The 22,451-nt window shown below is 43.3% G+C and overlaps 1 protein-coding gene across 4 annotated transcripts in view; it reads left to right on the top strand.

Moving 5' to 3' along the window:
- The window catches only part of TENM4 (teneurin transmembrane protein 4), a 1,150,563-nt gene that overhangs the window by 376,200 nt on the left and 751,912 nt on the right, over nt 1-22,451 (top strand). For all 4 annotated transcript variants that reach the window (XM_033948175.1, XM_033948174.1, XM_033948172.1 and 1 more), the window contains exon 3: nt 4,760-4,857. The gene's annotated coding sequence lies outside the window, so the exon portion shown is untranslated. The remainder of the gene's footprint in view (nt 1-4,759; nt 4,858-22,451) is intronic.

The raw sequence follows: 22,451 nt of genomic DNA, 5'->3' as shown, positions 1-22,451 counted from the left end.
AAAATTCGTAAAGAAACTCAGAATCGTAGACGACAGTTTCTTTTGTTGAAATCAGGAGTTGCGCAGTTGGGTGGCGTTTTCTTCTTGCGCTTTCCATGTAAATGTATAGGAAGGTATCATTGGCTTCCAATTGTTCGCAGAATCTCCTACAAATTAGCAATACAGTGGTACCTTGGATTACGAGCATAATCCGTTCCAGGAGCATGCTCGTAATCCAAAATGCTCGTTTATCAAAGCGAGTTTCCCCATAGGAAATAATGAAACTCGCTTTAATGCGTTCCCCCCTCCCCCCCGAGAACCGGCATTGCTCCCCTCGAAGGCCTCCCCCCTGCAATCCGGCACCCCCCCTGCCTCGAACTGGCACCCCCCCTCCGCCACGATCCGACCCCCCCCCCCCGACACGATTGGGCACCCCCCCCGCCACGATCCGACCCCCTGACACGATTGGGCACCCCCTCGACACGATCCGACATCCACCCCCCCCCCGCCGCTTCTTACCCTCATCTGGGCTCTTGAAGATCTGCTACTCGTCTGCTGGGCGCATCTGAGCATGCTCAAGGCCTGCGAGTTCACGTTCACGTTCAGAACGTGAACTCGCAGGCCTTAGGCCCAGCAGACGAGTAGGCAGATCTTCAAAAGCCCAGATGAGGGTAAGAAGTGGCGGGGGGGTGCCCAATTGTGTCGGGGGGGATGCCCAATCGTTTCGGGGGGGTCGGATCGTGGTGGGGGGGTGCCCAATCGTGGCGGGGGGGGGGGGGGGTGCAGGTTCAAGGCAGGGGGGTGCCGGATCGCAGGGTGCTCGTAAATCGAGCCATGCTCGGTTTCCGAGGCACCGATTTTGCAAATGTTTTGCTCGTCTTGCAAAACACTCACAAACCGGTGCACTCGTAAACCAAGGTACCACTGTATTAACATTCAAAATAATAACAACTCGGGGCTCCTTTTTCTAAGCCGCGTTAGGGCTTTAACGCGTGGAATAGTGCACGCTACATTGCCGCATGCGCTAGACCTTAATGCCAGCATTGAGCTGGCATTAGTTCTAGAAGCGTAGCGCACGGTAATTTCCTGCGTGCACTAAAAACGCTAGCGCGCCTTAGTAAAAGCAGCCCTAAAGCTCCATCGTTGCTAGAAAGGTACATTAGTCCATATATTCCTACTAGAAGTTTGAGATCAGAGGACAAAAACCCTCTAGTAATTCCATGGCTCAGTATAATAAATACAAGACAAGATACGATCTTTGCGGTTACAGCGCCCAGAATATGGAACTCCTTCCCATCATTTATTAAGGAAGAAAAATCGCTAAGTAAATTTAAAGGACTGTTAAAATGCTGGTTGTACAAGGATGCTTTTGAGACCTAATAATCGGAGTCTCTTTTGATCCCATTCTCTGCATAAACTCACATGTCCTCTGTCTTAGGCTCCGAGAAATTGAATTAAAAAAAGTTCTTAATTTTCTATTCCATTTTTATCACTACTTTTAAAATTTCTTACCCTCCTTTTGTACTTTCCTTTCATGTGTCCTTTACTAGGCTTATTGTAGTTCTCCTGACTTCCCTTATGTATCGGTACATCATGTTGGTGTGTGTCAGTTGTAGTTAATAATTAAGACCCTGCTTTGAATTCATGATAACATAGTAATATAGTAGATGACGGCAGATAAAGACCCAAATGGTCCATCCAGTCTGCCCCACCCAAGCTTCCTTCTAGCTTTCGCCATCACCTTTTCAACCTGTTTGGCCACCTAAAGATTATCATACACTATCACACAAAAGTCCCATTCCTCTTTCGTGCCCAAAGGTTCTTAGAAAAGGGATGGTAAACAAGACTAAAAATGTTATAATGCCTCTGTATCGCTCCATGGTGCAATCTCACCTTGAGTATTGCGTTCAATTCTGTTCGCCTTATCTCATAAAAGATATAGTGGAACTAGAAAAGGTTCAAAGAAGAGCGACCAAGATGATAAAAGAGATGGAACTCCTCTCGTATGAGGAAAGACTAAAGAGCTTAGGGCTCTTCAGCTTGGAAAAGAGATGGCTGAGGGGAAATATGACTGAAGTCTACAAAATCCAGAGTGGTGTAGAACGGGTATTGAGTTTTTACTCCATCAAAAATTACAAAGACTAGGGGACACTTGATAAAGTTACAGGAAATACTTCTAAAACCAATAGGAGGAAATATTGTTTCTCTCAGAGAACAGTTATGCTCTGGAACACATTGCCAGAGGATTTGGTAAGAGCATTTAACGTTGCTGGTTTTTAAAAAAAAGGTTTGGACAAGTTCTTGGAGGAAAAGTCCATAGTCAGCTATTGAGACAGACATGAGGGAAGCCACTGCTTGCCCTGGATCAGTTGCATGGAATGCTGCTACTGTTTGAGTTTTTGCTAGGTACTTGTGATCTGGACCGTGAAGATGGGCTACTGGGCTAGCTGGACCATTGATCTCGTGTTCTTATATAAATGCATGACCTTGCATTTCTTAGCATTAAATCTTAGCTGCCAAATTTCTGACCATTCCTCAAGCTTTGCTAGGTCTGTCTTGAATTTGATATACCACTTTTCAAAAAATAACATCAAAGTGGTATTCCAGAGCAACAGTAATACATAAAATAATATATCTAACTAGGAAGTCCTCTAAGGATCACGACTTGTTCCTATGGGTTTCGGTTTCTTTCTCGTGCCCTACCTCCCCAGTCTTTGAGTTGGCCCTTTTTGAAGCATCAGGAAAAAACCCACAGTATGAATATCTGTAAGTTTAAGATTATATGTACAGTACAGTGGATTTTCTAAGTTATTTTTGTTTGTATTGGTGTATTTGAATTTTTATAATTTTATGGATATTTGTTGTACTGGATAAGAAATTATATAAATAAATAAATTAGCATTGCATCATCAAGCTGACCAGTAAGAAGAGATTATAATACTTTAATACGTTCCAAGTTTCCTAACCAGTATCATACATGGTCAAACCTTATATATACTTACTTTGTAACGATTATTGCTTACATTTTGTCCTTCAGGTATAGTCTCCATAGGAGTGCATTCTTTAGGGCTCCTTTTACAAAGGTGCGCTAGCGTTTTTAACGCAGGCACCGGATAAGCATGCGCTATAGCGCGCGCCACCCAAAAAACTACTGCCTGCTCAAGAGGAGGCGGTAGCGGCTAGCGTGCACGGAATTTTAGCGCGCGCTAAAACCACTGGCGCGCCTTTGTAAAAGGAGCCCTTAGTCTCTGAATATGGCTTCGTATAGGTTTCCAGGTTTCAGGTTTATTTAAAAATGTGATATACCGCCTTATTAAAAATTCAAAGCGGTTTTACTTAATATAAAAACAGAGTATAATAAGAACATACATTAAAAACAAATTACAAACAATCAAACGCACTGACAAAACATTAACTTACCGATATAAGATGGAGAAGGGCAGAAATACAATTTGTATGAAGAGAAAGAGAGGGGAAGAAGGATCAAGACAAAAGGAAGGGGAACAAAGTATAAAGAGAAAGAGAGGGGAAGAGGGATCAAGACAAAAGGAAGGGGAAACAAAGTATAAAGAGAAAGAGAGGGGAAGAGGGATCAAGACAAAAGGAAGGGAACAAAGTATAAAGAGAAAGAGAAGGGAAGAGGGATCAAGACAAAAGGAAGGGGAAACAAAGTATAAAAAGAAAGAGAGGGGAAGAGGGATCAAGACAAAAGGAAGGGGAACAATGTATAAAGAGAAAGAGAGGGGAAGAGGGATCAAGACAAAAGGAAGGGGAAACAAAGTATAAAAAGAAAGAGAGGGGAAGAGGGATCAAGACAAAAGGAAGGGGAACAATGTATAAAGAGAAAGAGAGGGGAAGAGGGATCAAGACAAAAGGAAGGGGAACAAAGTATAAAGAGAAAGAGAGGGGAAGAGGGATCAAGACAAAAGGAAGGGGAAACAAAGTATAAAAAGAAAGAGAGGGGAAGAGGTATCAAGACAAAAGGAAGGGGAACAAAGTATAAAGAGAAAGAGAGGGGAAGAGGGATCAAGACAAAAGGAAGGGGAACAAAGTATAAAGAGAAAGAGAGGGGAAGAGGGATCAAGACAAAAGGAAGGGGAAACAAAGTATAAAAAGAAAGAGAGGGGAAGAGGGATCAAGACAAAAGGAAGGGGAACAAAGTATAAAGAGAAAGAGAGGGGAAGAGGGATCAAGACAAAAGGAAGGGGAAACAAAGTATAAAAAGAAAGAGAGGGGAAGAGGGATCAAGACAAAAGGAAGGGGAAACAAAGTATAAAGAGAAAGAGAGGGGAAGAGGGATCAAGACAAAAGGAAGGGGAAACAAAGTATAAAGAGAAAGAGAGGGGAAGAGGGATCAAGACAAAAGGAAGGGGAAACAAAGTATAAAGAGAAAGAGAGGGGAAGAGGGATCAAGACAAAAGGAAGGGAAACAAAGTATAAAGAGAAAGAGAGGGGAAGAGGGATCAAGACAAAAGGAAGGGGAACAAAGTATAAAAAGTCTAGAATTATGTAAAATAAGCTAAAATGATTAAAAAATGGCAAGGAACAGATTCCATTACCATCCTTAAAAGGATTATTATACACCATATGCGTCTATTTTACATAGGGGTGAGTTGTTCTCTGTTGCACCTATATTTTTGTCTGTATCATCTATACAGTATGATCTACTTTTGTGAATTTTATATGCAAAAATTTTTCAATAAACAGATTAAAAATGAAAATGATTATAAGAGTTTCATTTACAAAGTATAACTCCTGTTTCTTTTGTCTTTTCAAACAGGTAGACTGAAATTACTTCATACTCAAGTTAAACCATTAGACTTCAACAGCGGATTGATGGATTACTGGTAAATACTGTACTTCAAATAACAACACAAGGTAAAAAGAAGAGCTTTATATATTTCTTTCTTTTCTGGTTTTTTTTTTTTTACATGTAAAACATGCCAACCGTTTTCTGTTCTAAACACCAATGTTAACACAGAGGGGCCCGTTAACTAATCAGTGGTAATCTAATCTGAGATTTCTGAGTCGTACTACGCCCAAATAGATTCAAGGCGACTTACAATTCAATTTAAAATGGATTGTTGTTCTTAGGTGCCATCGACTCATATTTGAGTCCTAGTGACTTGATGGATTGCGAATCTAAAAAGAAATCGGTTTTGTGCTTGTCCGGAAAGGTCCTCCAGTGTCATTCCCATGGTTGTTTTCAATGTGCCCAACCATCTGATCGCAGGTCGCCCTCTTCGCCTAGTTCCCCTCATAAGTATACACTAGATGGACATGTCCGTTGCGTATGCAAGAGTCTGTCAATGTCATGAACCTCTGTGTGCATAAGAACGCAACCGCCCAGACAGGCGTCGTTCTTTGACGTGATGGATCCTTGAAAACTTAACGGCAGGTAATTTTATTTTTAATTTTATTTTTTATGCAGTAGTTATTCTAACTTGAGCAACAAAGCAATCAAGGTTTTGTTACCGTTTGGATCCTCTTATCTTTGCAAGCTTGGATTTTTAGCTCTGACAGAAATTAAATCGATTAAAAGAGAACTGATGGTGGATGACAAAATGCGCGTTTGCTTGTCAACTATTGAGATTCGTTTTGAGTTCATTTGCACTCAAAAATAAGTACATCCATCGCATTGATTAACATTTCTATTCTATCTACTTTAGTTTCACTGTTATTACAATTACCCATTGGTAGCTTAAATAACTTTAAATAAATAACTCTCAGATTTAATTTTTTGTGGGTTTTGCAATTTTATAATTTTAATTATAATGTGCCTCGCAAAACATTTGCTCCGTTTACTGTGCCGGAGCTAAAAAAAAGTTTGAGACACACTGAAATAACATAACAAATACACCCTCCTTTTATCAAGCCATGTTAGGTTTCTTTATCGCCGGTCACAGCGGTAAAATCTCTGATGCTCATAGGAATTCTATGAGCTTCGGAGCTTTTACCGCTGTGGATGATGATAAAAAAACATGGGGGTCCTTTTTACTAAGGCACGCTAATTGATTTAGCACACGCTAAAGATTGGCGCGCGCTAAATTCTAAGGCGCCCAGGCTTAGAATTTAGCTAAATCGGTTAGCACGCCTTAATAAAAGGACCCTCATAAAAAGGAAGCACACAATGGAAAGAGAAAATTTTAAATAAGAGTACTAGAAAAAAATAACAGTATGCTGGGGAGGGAATGGGATGGGCCTGGAGGGGGGAGGTTCTTGATCTGTTCCTGTTGGGTTCTTTTAGTCTCCGCGAAGAAACCACGTGGAAGACTATCTTATCTTAAGTTCTGTTTTAGAGTGTTGTATCTTTTATTTTGTATATAGATTTCTAATAAAGAAATATTTAAAAATCCCCCCCCCCAAAAAACAGGGATGCGGTGGAGGGTTTGTGGTGTGGACCCGACACGGGCTGTGTTTTGCTCGTGGGAGACCTTCTTCTGGAGTCTGGATCACAGGTAAAACATTGAGAAATAAGCAAAATAAATTACTGTGTAAGATTTGAGTGTTGCCAATCGAAGCGATATCTTCTAAACGACAGAGAGGATCCCGGAGGAGGGTCTTTCGCGAACGGAGCGCAGCCCGTGTCGGGTCTATGCCGCGGGCCTTTTGCTATGTTTTATATTGTTTTTTGTTTTGTAATCTGCACCTTGTTCAAATAAAGATTTTATCAAGGAAAAAACAAAAACAAAAACCAGTACAACAGACCACCATGTTTTTTTTTGAATGTTTATAATGAATATTCATGGTACCAGGATTTGAAGAGTATATTGTAGTTTTGGGTGATTTCTAGGAGCCTTTGTCTGTTATGTAATCTAATTACAGATACATAAAGGATTTGCAAAAGATGAACAGCTAATTTTAGAACTATTTCAAATGCTATTGCATGCTAGTTTTTTTTTTCAGTCATATAGTGTTTTCTCAGTAGCAAAGGGAAGCTTGTCTGGCGCTGCGAAGGGGGAGTTCACACAGTGAAAGTAGCTCGGAGCGCTAGAGGATCATGCTCAGCTCCAGTAGCAGATCATAGGATCTTCCATAGGTCCTGAAATAACTCCTCGCGGGACCTGAGGGAAATGAGACTTAGGCCCTCTTTTACAAAAGCGCGCTAAGGCGTGCTCTAACTCCTAACATAGAAAAATAGAAAATGATGGCAGAAAAGGGCCACCGCCCATCCAGTCTGCCCACACTAATGGCCCACCCCCTAACTACCTCCATGAAGAGATCCCACATGCCAATCCCATCTTTTCTTAAAATCTGGCACGCTACTGGCCTCGATTATCTGTAGTGGAAGATTATTCCAGCGGTCAACCGCCCTTTCGGTGAAGAAATATTTTCTGGTGTCGCCATGAAATTTCCCACCCCTGATTTTCAGCGGATGCCCTCTTGTGGCCGTGGGTCCTTTAAGAAAGAAGATATCTTCTTCCACCTCGATACGGCCCATGATATATTTGAACGTCTCGATCATGTCTCCCCTTTCTCTGCGTTCCTCGAGTGAGTAAAGCTGCAACTTACCCAGCCGTTCCTCATACGGGAGATTCTTGAGTCCTGAGACCGTCCGGGTGGCCATTTGCTGAACCGACTCAGTTCTCTGCACTTCCTTTTGGTAATGTGGTCTCCAGAATTGTACACAGTATTCTACGTCCATAGGATAACATGCATGCGTTGGCATGTAGCGCTTGTTTAGCGCACCTTTGTAAAAGAGAGGGTTTGTTCTCCACTTGCCCCCATCTCCATCAGACAGACCCCTGACAGAGGCAAGAATGCCCAAATCATGGGCCAGGTCGGTGTTTACATAGAAACATAGAAACATAGAAATAGACGGCAGATAAGGGCCCACGGCCCTTCTAGTCTGCCCACCTTAATGTCCCTCCCCTACCTTTGCCCTGTGAATAGATCCCATGTGCCGATCCCATTTGGCCTTAAAATCAGGCACGCTGCTGGCCTCAATCACCTGTAGTGGAAGACTATTCCAACGATCAACCACTCTTTCAGTGAAAAATGGTTTGAATACCATTTTTGGGCTTCTACCTTTGCCTCCAACTATTTCATCTGAGGGCCAATTCATTGTTTTCTCGGTGTTCCTGTGAGCCAATGGTAGGAATCTGCCTTCTTTCTCCTACCAAGACTTCTTCTTTTTGTTAATAACGACACAGAGTAGTTCAAGCATCCCACCCAGATTAATGTTACATGAGGCAGTGTATGCCCGTCCCCTTGTTCCCAAGAACTCTTAGCCCCTCGTTCCCTACTCACTCTTACATATGGCCCCTATATTATATTGTACCTGCATCCTGTTTCCCTTTAATTGCATCTCCATTCGCTGACTGTACCAACATCCGCTGACTGTCTAGTCCTTCTTATATTATACTAGTATTAACGGGTGCTAGAATATATGTCTGTCTGTCTTTATTTCCGTCTCTCTCTCTCTCTGTTCTGCTGTCTTTCTTTCTGTCTGTCTCTCTCCATGGCCCCCTTTGTCTGTCTGTCTTTCTGTGTCTCTCCCTGTCCTTGTGTCTTTCTTCTTTTCTCTCTGTCTCCCTTCCTCCGGCTGGTGGTAGAATATATGTCTTGTTTTTCTTTCTGTTTCTCTCCCTACCCCTGTCTTTTTCTTCTGTCTCTCTTCCTCCCTGGCCCCCTTTGTCTTTCTGTCTCTCTCCCTGCCCCTGTCCCTGTGTCTTTCTTCCTACCTCTTTCCCTACTTCCCTGTCCAGCAGCCGCAGCATTCCCTCTCCCTCCATTTACCGCGAGAGGAGCCTGCACGGACCTAACAGCCCGAGCCCCCAGCAGTGTAACTTCCCGACGGCTCCTCTCACGATCGCCGCCTTCTCCGACGCAGGAGCGGCTCGTGAGAGGAGCCGCTGCAGCGTCTTTGAAGTTAAAAAAGAAACTTCGGCCCGGCTCTGTGCTCGGCCAGCACGGCCTACAGCTGCCGCGGCCTGCAGCCACCGACAGCTGCGGCGGCCGACATTCTCCTTGAAGAGAGAAAGAGAGATTTGCGCGCATGCACACTCCTACCTGCGGTGCCCTACAGCGCACGGAAAACGGAACACGCAGTGGGAGTGCGCATGCGCGGCTTAGGTTTTTATTATATTAGATTATATGCGCTGATTGTCCAGCCCTCTCAATTGTATCTTCTTTCGCTGATTGTACCAATTTTCGCTGTTTGTCCAGCCTTCTTTATTGTAAACCGCCTCGAACTTCTACGGCTTTGGCGGTATATAAGAAATAAATTATTATAATGTAGATAACTTTTTCTCTAAGAACATCCATGGGAAGAGATACAAGAATGTCATGTTATGAGCAAGAGTATTTGGAAGGGACGATAGTCTTTTGCTTCCTTTTGGCCATCGTTAGAAAAATATATTTTTCTGTATTTTTTTTGTAATCATCTAGGAGCCGGCCGTAGGTTTCCTGGGCGCCGAGGCCACTTTTAATGCGGCTGTAAAACGGCTACATTTCTCATAGGTGGTAAGAACTCACATGCTAACCATGCACTAAATCACTTAACACACAGTTACCAATTAGCACAGGGCATGCTTACTCTCCTCCTCCACTCTAAAAAAAATAAAGTATTTTTAGTTCACGGGTAGAAACATAGAAATTGACGGCAGAAAAGGGCCACAGCCCATCGAGTCTGCCCATACCAATGACCCACTCCCCGACTTTTACTCCCCTATAGATCCCACGTGAATATCCCATTTTCTCTTAAAATCTGACCCGCTGTTGGCCTCAATCACCTGCTGAGGCAGCTCGTTCCAATGATCGACCACCCTTTCGGTGAAGAAGTACTTCCTAGCATCACCTTGAAATTTCCCTCCCTTGACTTTCAGCGAGTGTCCTCTGGTGACCGAGGGCCCTGTAAGACTGAAGATATCATCTCTCACCTCTATACGCCCCGTGATATACTTAAAGGTCTCAATCATGTCCCCCCTCTCTCTTCGCTCCTCCAGTGAGTACATCCGCAGTTTTTTTAGCCTTTCTTCATACGTGAGATCCCTGAGCCCCAAGACCATCCTGGTAGCCATTCGCTGAACCAACTCAACTCTCAACACATCTTTCCGGTAGTGTGGTCTCCAGAATTGAACACAATACTCGAGATGAGGTCTCACCATGGATCTGTACCAATTCCAGAACTACCGCAGGGCATCTTCGTAAAAAGGCCCCCTAGTAAAGACTGCTTTTTTTTAACGCAAACTTAGGACTGAACCTGGCTTCATTTGGTGAGACAGAAGATACCCAATTCCCCCATCCCCCATCAGCCTGAAAGGTAAAACGCACATCTTTCCCCTCACCTAGGAAGTTTCAAGTTGTATTATAATTTGATGAATTGCATATTCGAAATTTACTAAGCGAATTACAATAGAATAAAAATAAACATAAATTTAGACATACTATTTAAAATTTGCATATAATGGGCTAGACCGACAAACTCACAGACAAAATTGATGCAGAAGGAGGGAAGGGATAAAGTTACAAAATTAGTGCCTTGAAGAAGAAAAAGAGAACCGTGAATGGAAAGAACACAAGGGAGGACAAAGTGTATCTTTCGGGGGCCACGACTTCACTGCTTAAATATGAATTAAAGATTAAAAGCATCGATAAAAAGAAAGCTTTTTAAGTTATTTCTAAAACGACTAAGGTCCTTTTCCTCTCTTATATATTGAGGTAAAGTGTTCCAGAGTTGGGGGACCATCACTGAAAACATATCATGGCGTCTGGTTCCAATCACTTTCAAAGAAGGGACTATTAACCCTTTCAGGACCAAGGGACATATTTGTCCCATAACTTTAAAATCCTATAAATTTTGATTGGGATAGTCTACAGTTCTAAATTTGATATGTACGGATTCCATATGATACTGCCTTTATGTAAACAAACTGGTTCCGACATTCATTCATTAGCGTCGTTGCCAGATTGACGAGAAGATTCACTTGCCACACTGTCCATAAGCCAGAAGTGTGATTTTTTTTAAAAAAAAATAATGATATTTCACAAAAAAAATCAATTTTTTGGCATCTGCAAGCCCTTTTTACCATAAAAATGTCGTCAAAACCACAAAAATTGGCCTACGATCCTTATGGTCCTGAAAGGGTTAAGAGCTTTTGAGCTGTAGAACGGAGCGAACGTGGCGTATTGTAAGGAATAAGCATTCTATTAATAAGTTGCGGTTCGTTGGTAGACAGAGTTTTAAATACTAAGAGTAATATTTTAAAGGTGATACGGCGATTGATTGGAAGCCAGTGTGAGTTAATTAAAAGAGGAGTAGCGTCATCATATTTTTTACCGTTATGAATAAGTTTAACGGCTGTATTTTGAATTATTTGAAGACGTTTCTTTTCTTTTTGGGTAATGTTTATTAGTAATTAATTGCAGTAATCAAGTTTAGCGATAATAAGGGAGTGTATTAAGATATTTAATGATTTAGGCTCAAGAAGCTTAGAAATTGAGCGAATCATACGTAGTCTGTAGAAGCAAAATTTAACGGTATTACTTAAGTGTTCGTGAAAGGAGAATTTATCATCAATAATGGCACCAAGTATTTTTAAAGATGTTACTAAATCCAGCTGAATGTTGTTAATGGTGAAGGGAGTACTCAAGATTATTCCCTGTTTCTACGGTAAAAGTAAAGCTTTTGTTTTTTGTATATTTAAAGCTAGCATGTTGGAATTAAGCCAGTCTTTGGTTATCTCTAGTTTTTTGTTGATCTCAAGTATTTCCTCTGTATTTTCTGGATTTAAGGGATGTAAAAGTTGGTACCAGAGTTTCTTGACATGCCAATCTAGGGTCAATGTAAAACCAAAAAACTGAACATCCTGGCCTTCACAACTAAAGAGATATGTATTTGAACAACTGATTGAAGAACCAAATTATGCCCCTCCCCCTTAAAACCTAAGGTATTTCTGACTTATTACTGAGAATGACACGGTGACAAAATTCATCACCATTCCCGTCCCGGCGGATAACCACCGGAAATAATCCCATGTCATTTTCTAGTGTCTATTTCAACCTCAGTCCTTCTACACCAGCATTAAGAACATAAGCAGTGCCTCCGCTGGGCCAGACCAGAGGTCCATCGTGCCCAGCAGTCCGCACACCTGGACTGTAATCCTCTATCTATACCCCTCTATTCCCTTTTCCAGCAGGAAATTGTCCAATCCTTTCTTGAACCCCAGTACCATACTCTGCCCTATTACGCCCTCTGGAAGCGCATTCCAGGTGTCCACCACACGTTGGGTAAAGAAGAACTTCCTAGCATTCGTTTTGAATCTGTCCCCTTTCAACTTTTCCAAATGCCCTCTTGTTCTTTTATTTTTCGAAAGTTTGAAGAATCTGTCCCTCTCTACTCTCTCTATGCCCTTCATGATCTTGTAAGTCTCTATCATATCCCCTCTGAGTCTCCTCTTCTCCAGGGAAAAAGAGACTCAGTTTCTCCAATCTCTCAGCGTATGAAAGGTTTTCCATCCCTTTTATCAGACGCGTCGCTGTCCTCTGAACCCTCTCGAGTAACGCCATATCTTTCTTAAGGTACGGCGACCAATATTGGACGCAGTACTCCAGATGCGGACGCACCATCGCCCAATACAACGGCAGGATAACTTCTTTCGTTCTGGTTGTAATAACCTTCTTGATTTTGTCTAGCATTCTATTTGCCTTCTTAGCGGCCGCTGCGCACTGTGCCGTTGGCTTCATTGTCATGTCCACCATTACCCCCAAGTCCCTTTCTATAGGGACATTCTTCAAAGCAAAGCTTGAGGGTCAGTGGTTGTGGCCATTCATACTCTGACTGTTATGTGAGCCAAGGATAATGAAGCCATTGTGACATCACTGATGTGATTGGCTCTTAGGCACTGGTGGAATGAAGCATTATGACATCACAATATCTGCTCTGGATACCAGAGACTGTCATTCTGTAGTGTCTGTTTCAACCTCGGTCCTTCTACACCAGCATTCTTCAAAGCAAAGCTTGAGGGTCAGTGGTTGTGGTCATTCATACTCTGATTCTTCCCTCTCTCCTTAAAGAATGACATGAAGATGGCTTCCCGTGGTTATCCGCGGGGACGGGAATGGTGATGAATTTTGTCACCATGTCATTCTCTGTTTTACAGTATAATCTCTTCTGCTCATTCAGGGACCTTTCGTGCTTGTTCTGTTTTCTTGAATTCAATCCTTGTCTCTGCTGGGAGGCTGTTGTATGAATCTGCCATCCTTTATTACATTCATCTTGAAAATATGTATTCAATTTTCTATACTGTTCTCCCAGAGGAGCTCAGAATGGTTTATATGAATTTATTCAGGTACTGAAGCATTTTTCCCTGTCTGTCCTGGTGGACTCACAAACTAGCTAATGTACCTGGGGCAATGAGGGGATTAAGTGACTTGTCCAGGGCCACAAGGAGCAGTGTGGGGGTTTGAACCCACAACCTCAGGGTGCTGAGGCTGTAGCTTTAACCACTGAGCTATACTCTCCCCTCCCCCCTTCTTCACCTCATTAATGTGCATTGTGTTGACAATGGAAGTAGCAAAGTTTGTTATAACTTTGAATGTTTTATACATCCTTAATTGCATTTTGCCTATATCCTGGTTATTCTTGCTGTACACTGTCTTGGGTGAATTTCTTCAAAAAGTGGTAAAATAAATACTCATCAATACATGTCTAAAATTCTCCGAGTCCTCTTTCCACAGCCTCCTTTTCATTTAAAGAACCCCTTTTTTTGGTGCATTTATCCCTTAGGGGTATTTAAATATCTCTCTCATATCCATTCTTCCCACTTCTCCTCCAGGGCGTACATGTTTAGACCTTTTAAGTCTTCTCCCAGACGCTGTATGTTGAAGATTATCTTGTAAACTGCTTTAATGTATTTGTTACAAAAAGCAGTATTACAAATTAGAGAATGGCACGGGGACAATTTTTTTCTCTGTCCCGGCTCAGCGAGTTATTTTCCTGCCCCTGCCCCATTCCTGCAAGCTCCGTCCTCATCTGCCCAAGCCTCAAACCTTTTCAAATCCTAAGTAGCAACATTCTAGAGCTCAGACTGTGATGTCATAATGCCTCATTCCACCAATGCCTAAGCTCCGCCCTCATCTGCACAAGCCTCAAACACTTTAAAATCATAAGTAGCAACATTCTAGAGCTCAGACTGTGATGTCATAATGCCTCATTCCACCAATGCCTAAGCTCCGTCCTCATCTGCACAAGCCTCAGACACTTTAAAATCCTAAGTAGCAACATTCTAGAGCTCAGATTGTGATGTCATAATGCCTCATTCCACCAATGCCTAATCTCCGTCCTCATCTGCACAAGCCTCAAACACTTTAAAATCATAAGTGTCCGAGGCTTGTGCGGTTAAAGCAGAGCTTACAGGAATGGGGGCAGACAGCGACAAAACCCGCGGAGAAGGGGACAAATTTGACCTCATGAATTTTCTATTGCATATCTGGTCTCAATAATAAACCATTGACTGTTTAAGTAAACATCTTCTGAACTGACTACATCCAGTTATATCTGCAGAAGGTGCCATCTCCAGAATTACATATGGTAGTTTTCCAAATTATGTCTTGCCAGAGACTTCTACAGAGGCACTATTGCCTTCTGTTTCCTGCTGGCCATTCTTCTCCATATGCAGCTGCGAACGTCTCTGGTGTTTGTCGGTTTTTCTATTTGGTCATAAACCTTTTTTTTGTCGCTGCTGGGCTGCGAAATATCACCCTCATTAGTTTTACATGAAATGGATGGAGCGGTTGAGAACCTTTTCCTTGCTTCCCAGGTATATATAACATGTACTTTCTGTGTGTATGAAATTTATCTCTACAAAAACATGTAGGGCCTCTCTTAACAATCTGCAGAGTAGCAAAAATAAACCATCGAGAATCTGTTTCCAGAATGAGAAATGCTTAGAGCAGCAAAATTGATTTAAATACCAGTATAATTTCCTAACGCAGATGGTGTAGAGTCTAGGTTTTACTAGGCGGGGGGAGGGGGTTCATTTGCCTCATATTCTTCTGGGCTTACATAGAAACATAGAAGATGACGGCAGAAAAGGGATACAGCCCATCAAGTCTGCCCACTCTGCTTACCCACCCCCTGTCTATGCCCTATTGATACAATTTCCTTATCTTGACCCTCGTAGGGATCCCACATGGGTATCTCATTTATTCTTAAAGTCTGGCACGCTGTCTGCCTCGATCACCTGCACTGGAAGCTTGTTCCAACGATCAACCACTCTCTCTGTGAAGAAATACTTTCTGGTGTCGCCATGAAATTTTCCGCCCCTGAGTTTGAGCGGGTGCCCTCTTGTGGCCGAGGGTCCCTTGAGAAAGAAAATATCATCTTCCACTTCGACACGTCCCGTGAGGTACTTAAATGTTTCGATCATGTCTCCCCTCTCCCTACGTTCCTCGAGAGTGTAGAGCTGCAATTTGTTCAGTCTCTCTTCGTACGAGAGACCCTTGAGCCCCGAGATCATCCTGGTGGCCGTCCGCTGAACCGATTCAATTCTGCGCACATCTTTACTGTAATGTGGCCTCCAGAATTGCACACAGTACTCCAGATGAGGTCTCACCATGGCCCTGTACAACGGCATTATGACTTCAGGCTTTCGGCTGATGAAACTTCTATTGATACAACCCAATATCTGCCTTGCCTTAGATGAAGCCTTCTCCACTTGATTGGCAGTTTTCATGTCTGCACTGATGATTACTCCTAAATCTCGTTCTGCAGAAGTCCTAGTTAAAGTTTCTCCGTTCAAGAAGTACGTCCTGCATGGATTTCCGCTTCCGAGGTGCATGACCTTACATTTCTTAGCATTGAAGCCTAGCTGCCAGGTTGAGGACCAACTTTCCAAAGTAAGCAGGTCCTGTGCCATATAATTCTGTAAACTGCATTCACTTACTATATTACATAGTTTGGCGTCATCTTGTGGTAAAGTTTACTGCAGCTCCTCTCACTGAATGTCGGGGTGCAGGATAATCACACGGGGGTATAACAGAGATTGCCAACCCCCTTTTTTTTAAAATCTCAGGGTACTCCCAGCACTGGGTTCACTTTGCCATAACCATCGCCCCTCCCCCAGTATAATCACTTTTTCACCCCCACCCTCCTGGAATACTTATCTAACCTCCAGGCAGTCATCTGTTTCCCATTTCTTTTTTCTAACACATATTTTCCTTTCATCATATCATGTCCTTATTTTTATTTCGTTCACTTTCATCTGTTTATATATCAATTTTTGTTCACACCTAGAAATATATATAGAGAAATATAGAAACATGATGGCAGATAAAGGCCAAATGGCCCATCCGCAGCATCCACTATCTCCTACTCTCCCTATTGGCTAAGGCTCTTAACATTTGCATCTCCTCTTCCTATAGGCTGAGGCTCTTTACACCTGCATTGTGAAGTCATAGAGCTTTAGTAACATAATAAATAGAAACATGATGGCAGATAAAGGCCAAATGGCCCATCCGCAGCATCCACTATCTCCTCCTCTCCCTATTGGTTAAGACTTTTTACACCTGCATTGTGAGGTCAAAGTGCTTTAGTAACATAATAACATAGAAACATGATGTCAGATAAAGGCCAAATGGCCCATCTGCAGCATCCACTATCTCCTCCTCTCCCTATTGGTTAAGACTTTTTACACCTGCATTGTGAGGTCATAAAGCTTTAGTAACATAATAACATAGAAACATGATGTCAGATAAAGGCCAAATGGCCCATCTGCAGCATCCACTATCTCCTCCTCTCCCTATTGGCTAAGGCTCTTTACACCTGCATTGTGAGGTCATAGAGCAAAGAATCCCAGAAGCCTTGTAATGTGTCTCTATAACATCCTTGCACTGCATTCGTATCTCTAGACATCCTTGCTCTGTACTAATCTGTTCTCCACAAACCGTACTGTAAGTTGCCTTGAACCTTTGTAGGCATAGCACGACTCATAAATCCCAGATTAGATTAGATTAGATTTCTCTGGAGCCATATGGTAACCCTACATAGACTTGCTTTTCTAGAATCCCAAAACACGCAGCACTGTCCCTGCCTCTGTATTTTATTCCAACTAAGGAGATAAAACTCCAAGAAATGGTAAGGGTTAACACTATTGGGGGTTCTTTTACTAAGCTCGCTAACCGATTTAGCACGCCTTAGTAAAAGAACCCCTCAGTTCTTTTTAAGCTCAAGGAGACTAGAACCTCTGCATAATGAGGCCCCTTTGTCACATATAAAAGTATGGAACGTTGAGATGATTGCGATTACGTCTAATTCTCAAAATCTGGGTGAAGGAAGTGCACAAGGGCATTAAAGTTAATTGCTGAAGGTTTGATGAGGAGGGTAGAATTTCTCTAGCTGCTGCTTCTGGCACGGTTGCATTTTGCTGTCAACTAATAACGGATGTATTGTTTCATCCACGGTTAAATGATAATAATTTTTTGTTTCTTAAAAGAAACAGCAGAAGCACTTCAGATCCAAGAGATCTGGCCTGGGGACCGTCTGTTTGCACAGTGCAGCGAGTGAGCTAATAAGGTTTTCACTTGTCATCATGTGGTTTATCTGCTGGGCATCGCCCAAGTAGGAGACAGGGAGTATAATTTTATAACTTTGACTGTAAGCATTCTGGTGACATAAAATACTTATTGTACCCAAATATATCTTGTCTCAAACTATCTGAAACCTGCAAAAAAAAATCAAAACATCCATTTGAAAGGCAACTCTGCAATGAGAGGGCATAGGATGAAGTTAAGAGGTGATAGGCTCCGGAGAAATCTAAGGAAATACTTTTTTAAGGGTGGTGGATGCGTGGAACAGTCTCTTGGAAGAGGTGGTGGAAATGGAGACTGTTTCTGAATTCAAAAGGGCCTGGGATAGACACGTGGGATCTCTCGGAGAGAGAAAGAGATAATGGTTACTGTGGATGGGCAGACTGGATGGGCCATTTGGCCTTTATCTGCCATCATGTTTCTATAGAAGCATACAGAGGATAAGTATTTCACTTATCTAGCTGAAGGTTCCGGTGTGGCACTTTTCGATCTTGCGTCAGGGAAGCAAAATGGTCGTTTCCAGTGCGTTCAATTCAACATTCAGCTTGTAAACTGCATCCAGCTACACTACAGGCTGACTGATATTTAGTGCTGAAGCACGCATGGTTCCCACCATTCGATATCTGAGTACTACCGTATTTTTCGGTCTATAAGACACACCTGACCATAAGACGCACCTACGTGCAGAAGAGGAAAAACCAAGAAAAAAAAATTAATTTCTGAATTTTTTTTTCTTCTTGGTCTTTCCTCCTCTACACGTAGTTGCGTCTGTTGCATCTGGTGCTGGGAAGCCCGAAGCCAGCAGCCCAAAGCCATAAGAAGCAGCCCAAAGCCATAAGAAGCATCCCGCAGTCCGTCCCCCTCCCCGGTACCTTTTTTTAACTGGCGGCTGTCCAGCATGGTCTCCTGCTGGACGGCTGCCTTTCTCATTGTAGAGTGGCGCACAATGCAGGGGCGCGACCTTTGCGCTTCCTGCCTGGTCCTGTGCCACTCTGTGATTGGCTGCCGTCAGTTCTCGTGACACAGTGCAATACGAGAACTGACGGCAGCCAGTCACAGAGCGGCGCAGGACCAGGCTCTTGCATTGTGTGCCACTCTGCAACAAGAAAGGCAGCCATCCAGCAGGAGACTGCGCTGGACCGCCGCCAGTTAAAAAAAGGTACCGGGGGTGGGGGGAGGTGTTTTCGCTCCATAAGACACACCCACTTTTCCACCCCCTTTTGGGTGGTGGAAAAAGTATTTCCAAGTTTCCAAGTTTATTGGTTTTTGATATCCCGATCATAAAACAAATATCTGACCGGTTAACAATAAAAAAATATATCTTATGGAGCGAAAAATACAGTATATACTATATTCACTGACCCAGAAATTATTGTTTATTTATTTTAAACATATCCCAAAATCTATGTGGGTTACAACAAACATGCATTAGCATTAATAGACAAACAGCCAAACATATCATTAATTTAAAAAAATTCTCTTTTCAATCTCCAAAAAGAGTAACAAGTATAGAACGGTAACATCTCTCCTATACGCTACAAAATGCTTCCTGAAAATAATAAGCCTTCAAGCACTTATGAAAGGGATAACAATACAGGAATCTAACTAATTTGCTCAGAGTGCATTCCACAATCGTGGACCTGTAACACTAAACACTCGTACGCGGAGTGTAACCTTAGCAGTATCGGTGACGGGACTAAATCACGCGAGACAACGGCGCGCCGACAACTGAGCGCCGACAACTGAGCGCAAGGTTGACGGCGCGCTGAAGAAAAGCACTATTTTAAAGGGCTCCGACGGGGTGTGTGTGTGGGGGGAACCTCCCCACTTTACTTATCAGACATCGCGCTGGCGTTGTGGGGGGTTTGGGGGGTTGTAACCCCCCACATTATACTTAAAACTGAACTTTTTCCCTAAAAAACAGGCAAAAAGTTTGGTTTCAAGTATAATGAGGGGGGATACAACCCCCCAAACCCCCCACAGCGCCAGCGCGATGTCTGTTAAATAAAATAGGGGGGTTCCCCACCAACACCCCCCGTCGGAACCCTTTAAAATAGTGCTTTTCTTCGGCGTGCCGTCAACCTTGCGCTCAGTTGTCGGCGCGCCGTTGTCTCGCGCGATTTTGTCTATGAACCGCAATATCACGTAAAGAAGGCACTTCTAACAGGTGCCGAGACCCAGACCTCAACAAGAGAGAAGATCCATCTGGGGCAATCAAGGTAACCAGAGCTTTTGGCAGCAAGGTTTATTGTTTGTTGAAAGCGTCTCTATACCGCCACTAATGACTGGGAAGTCAATTCAGAGCGGTTTACATGAGCTTCTGTAATGGTGTTACAATACATGAGCTTCTGTAAAGGTGTTACAATACAGAGTTAGCGTTTTCTGAGATGGTTTTCATTACAGACATGTTTATACTATAATCAATCATCCTACCTATATAATACTAGTATTATGTACTATGTTCATCCTAAATTGTACTTATTTGCACATATAATATTAACAAGGAACTGGCTGATATTTAGAGCTGCTTTGTTGACCTAACTTTATTTGGTTACTTAGGCCCAAATTCTTTAACTGGCGCCTGTTAGCCACCTATTTCGGAGGCGCCCATCTAAATTCATTAACGAGCTCAATCAAGCGATTCTGCAATAAGGCACCTCTAAAAATTTAGGCGGCCTTCAAAAACACAGGCGCTATGCTTGTTAGGCGCTTTGTTACAGAATCGCTGCTCTTAAGCGTGCTTAAGCGCTTAGATAGGCGCCTAACTTTTTTGCTGTGCTCAGAGCGGGCCTATCTATTGGGCATCTCCAAAATAGGTGCCGCTCAGCGTGATGCACCCAAGTTTACTTGAATCGCGCTGAACAGTGCCTACCTCGGCGCATAACTTGGGTGTACTGGTGGACACAACAATGAAGTCAATGGCCCAATGCGCAGCAGCCTCGAAGAAGGCAAACAGAATGTTGGGTATTATTAAGAAGGGTATTACGACCAGAACGAAGGAAGTCATCATGCCGCTGTACCGCGCGATGGTACGACCACATCTGGAGTACTGTGTCCAATATTGGTCGCCGTACCTAAAGAAGGACATGGAGATACTTGAGGGGGGTTCAGAGAAGAGCGACAAGAAATGATAAAAGGTATGGAAAACCTCTCGTATGCAGAGAGGCTAGAAAGGCTGGGGCTCTTCACCCTGGAGAAGCGGAGACTCAGAGGAGACATGATAGAGACCTACAAGATCATGAAGGGCATAGAGAAGGTGGAGAGGGACAGATTCTTCAGCCTATTGGGAACTACAAGAACAAGGGGGCACTCGGAGAAACTGAAAGGGGACAGGTTTAGAACCAATGCTAGGAAATTCTTTTTCACTCAGAGGGTGGTGGACACCTGGAATGCGCTTCCGAAGGATGTGATAGGACAGAGTACATTAAGGGGATTCAAAGAGGGATTGGACAAGTTCCTGAAGGATACGGGGATTGAGGGATAGAGATAGAGGTAGAGATAGGACCATGAAAGGGTATAGATAGAAGAAAAAATGGGGATTAAAGGGTTTTAGACAAAGGATCACTTACAGGTCATGGACCTGATGGGCCGCCGCGGGAGTGGACTGCTGGGCGCGATGGACCCCTGGTCTGACCCAGCAGAGGCAACTTCTTATGTTCTTATAGAATTTGCCCTTTAGTCAGTTAGCGGACTGAATATTGTTGCTAACAGGCTAAGGTGATGCTCTGTCCATGCCCCACCCCTAATCTAGCTGGTTTGGTGAATGGCCAGTTAGCAGGGATATTCAGTGGCACCTGCAAGCTTTTTTCTCTCTTCCCCCCCTCCCCCCCCCCCCACACACACACACTCCTGGTACTTCTTAAATGCTTCTATTCCTCACCAGCAATGAGCAGGGACTCCTAGCCACTGCTCACATTGGCCTTAAGCCTTTCCTCTGATGTAACTTCCTGTTCATGGGACCAGGAAGTTACATCAGAGGGAAGGCTCAAGCTGATACAAGCCTGTAAAGGGCAGAAGCATTTAAGAGGTACAGGAGGGGGTCAGTGCCATGTCCCTTCTGCTCCAGGCCACGCCTCTGGTGGGGTTTAACTGGGCCGTAGCCTCTCCTGCTTTGGTTAAACACCTTTGACTATCAACCCCTTTATTTTTAAGCAGTAAGTGGGGCGGTTCCTTTGTCAAGCCCCACTTGGATCAGCCTTTATTTCCTCAGGATTTAACAAAAAAAAATAAATAAATAAAGAATGCAATTTTCTATTGATATTTTTAGAGACGTTTGAAATCTGTTTTCTTTTCATTCGTAATATAGCTACCTTTCAGTTTTTGGACATTGGTTTGATAGGTCAATCAGCATAATGAAAGGTAATGAGGCCATCATTCTATTTGGTTTTGGCAGCACAGGAGTTTCGAAATTGAAAGTGAAATTGGCATGACAACTAAAATCATGGGTAATCTGCAGATTTGCTGTGTATGCCAGCACTGATGAGCATCTTCGTGAGAGCTAGAGAGGAGGGTAGGAGAGGGAGTGTATAAGAGAAACCCAATCCTCCTTAAACACATTCCCACAAGTCTATCTTTAGAAAGTCAGAGCAGGGAAATGTAGCCAGTAGGGCTGGGGTAGGGTTACCAGATTTTCCATCTGGAAAATCTGGACCCCCTTAGGCCCGCCCAGTCCCACCCATCCCCGCCCATCACGCCCTGGTTCTGCCCTGTCATGCCTCCAAGCCCCGCCTCCAGTCCTGCCCCCCACTGTCTTTTCTCATCGGGCAAGACATCTGCGCATGCGTGGATGCCTTCCTACATGAAGCAAAGCTTTTCAAAACCCAAAGTGCCGGGTTTTGAAAAGCCGTCCGGACACGTCCGGGGAAATCCAGACGACTAGTAACCCGAGGCCGACACGATTTGGGCAGCAAGTTCGTGATGTTGCTTGCCCCTGAAAAATTAAA

Source organism: Geotrypetes seraphini, chromosome 6 (genome assembly GCF_902459505.1).
Source record: "Geotrypetes seraphini chromosome 6, aGeoSer1.1, whole genome shotgun sequence".
NCBI classification, from domain to species: Eukaryota; Metazoa; Chordata; class Amphibia; order Gymnophiona; family Dermophiidae; genus Geotrypetes; species Geotrypetes seraphini.
The sequence above is the reverse complement of the archived record's forward strand: the minus strand, read 5'-3'. Positions and strand labels throughout refer to the sequence as shown.